Source organism: Penaeus japonicus, unplaced genomic scaffold (assembly GCF_977035675.1).
Source record: "Penaeus japonicus unplaced genomic scaffold, GWHDUDI00000001_assembly GWHDUDI00000015, whole genome shotgun sequence".
In the NCBI taxonomy this organism is placed as follows: Eukaryota; Metazoa; Arthropoda; class Malacostraca; order Decapoda; family Penaeidae; genus Penaeus; species Penaeus japonicus.
The window spans coordinates 14,047,909-14,050,408 of record NW_028234417.1 but is presented as its reverse complement, the minus strand read 5'-3'; positions in this window follow the sequence as shown (position 1 = coordinate 14,050,408).

Below are 2,500 nucleotides of genomic sequence, written 5' to 3'. Positions count from 1 at the left end.
CTTTGCTAAAGGTTTGCCTCCGGGCAACCCGACGCTAGCTGCTTCAGGCGACGATGGAAGGCGGCAGCAATTCGTTCCCGTGGGTTGCTGGTCAGGGGAGCATACGTGGCGACGTCGTCCAATAGGTCCTGGGCCTTCTGCAGGTAGGAAGCTTGGTCGAGGACCACCACCGAGTTGCCTTTGTCAGAAGGCAAAATGGTGACATCCTCCCTACGTAGACTCTGCAGGGCCTCCTGGTAACGCCTGGGGATGGAAGGCTTAGGATGGAGGAGGGACTCGAGGGCCGGGATAAAAGCACCTCGTAGGAGGGAGACATCAGGTAGAGAGTTCCTGTGACCAGATATAAAACGGTCGAAGGAAGAAATGATGTCGATGGAGGTGAGGGGAAGAGGACACAGGGCAAAAGACAGGCCAAAGCCTGACATGACCTGCCCCGGTTCCGTTCGCTGTTCCGCCTCTGCCTCTGTTTCCGTTCTCCTGTCCTCGCTTGACCTTCTTATACCGTGTTACTCTCCCCTTTACCCTTTTATATACCGGCTTGTTCTCCTCCTCCTCAGACCTGAAGATGGGATCCAGATGGATCTTGAAACTGTCGTCTCATTTTCAATAAATCTATTTTGTGTATAGTGGGTTTATCTGCCATTTATCAACACGGAAGAGTGTTTTGCAAGTCATATATATATATATATATATATATATATATATATATATATATATATATATATATATATATATATATATATATGTGTGTGTGTGTGTGTGTGTGTGTGTGTGTGTGTGTGTGTGTGTGTGTGTGTGTGTGTGTGTATGTATGTATGTATGTATAAATATATTTACATATCTGCGAGTGTGTGTGTGTAATCTGCCACTATTAACTTTTATAGTGTCAGGTCTCTTATGCTTTATATGTACATTATAAAAGGAACAGTGAAAAATTGTTTTCACTTTACTATTTATTGTCCTACTCTTTACTGGACAAGCCTTTGATTCTAGATTGTTTCTAAAAGAAGTTTGGTTATCTGTCTAAGAATTATTCGAGCGACTCACCGAATTATAGGTTCAGATGTACCTAACGTCAGACGTTATAAGAAAGGCCCAGCATTGTCTGGATCTCATCTCTGAGGAATGCTACAGAGTCAGGCTTAAGAACTCAGCAGTCAAATGGAAGGCAATGGCTCTGAAATTCAATGTCCATAATGAAAGGCGAGTCCAGGAGTTGAAGCTAGAGTGAGTTCACGTCTTCCAATACTTTCACGTTTTCCAAGCCTGGACTTAGGAAAGGGCTTGATATCATGAAAAATGAGGCTGCCAGAATCATTCTGGGTGCCCCTGGGTGGACTTTTGCCGTGAGCATGTCGAGGAGAAAGACTCAGGTGGAGAAAAACATTGCGGCAATCACCACGCCAGGTAGTATAACCCAGATGGTTCTGTTGATCCCATTACCAGCACTGCAGGCGCCGGTTTTGCTGAAAGGGATGTAGCGAGAGCTATGTGGGTACCAGACAATGCCTCCTCGCTCCAGGCAGGAGCAGTCATTATTATGGGACCGTAGCTCACGCAGCCTAGACAAATGGGCATGTTGGCATACATACAGATTCTAGGGCCGCCATTACTGCCCCTAGATATGGTCTATCTCCTGACCACAATTCTCACCATTGCTCAGAGAGTCCTGGCTCAGGGTAGATGCATTACATTCAACTGGATCCCAAGCATGTGCCGTGAACTGCTAAGGCGTAAAATGGCCCTGAAGAGAGGAAGCGAGAACCTCTTCCTCGGCCAGTTTGTACTCAGATGCCACAGGCTATGAGCCACTGATACCCTCCCCAAGAATCTCAAGGAATGCCAAAGTCAGTCTTCACATACTGAGAATAGGCTACCCTTGTGCTTGGCAGATCATACCTACCATTGGTTATGAACACCGCTGTCATCATTCTGGCGCGCCGGATGCCATCATACAACACTATCTGATGGACTGCGAGCACACTCGCTTCCTCAGGCAGGGCCCACAAACGACAGCCGCTGGGCTGGTGAGACGGCTATGCCATTTGCTTGCCCCTTGGCAACTGGGGCGCCTGCAGGCAATCCGACTGCCTCATTCAGTTTTGGGGATCAGATGAGTCGGCACTTATAGCTGGCAGAGGCCAGGCCGCTTGTTCACGTAGCCTGGGCGAAGCGTCATCTTCGCAACTCTCTCGGAACTGAACTGAGCATATATTTCTCTTGAGTCTAGCCACCGTGGTGAATGGACTTGTTTTGCCTCCTCTCCGCCGCCGTCAAAACAGCTCAGCAAACCATGACACTTCGTGGTCCCGCAGAGTCAGATGGAAATCTGATGATCTCAATCAATCAAATGCAAAGTTAAACGGAATTATTAAGAAGAATAAATAAAACAACTTATGAACAAGCCTACAAGGCTTACAGAAGATACCTCATCCCTATTAGATGCCAATAAGAAACAGAACCGATATCATCCTACATGCAGATGCCATCCCATGCCAAA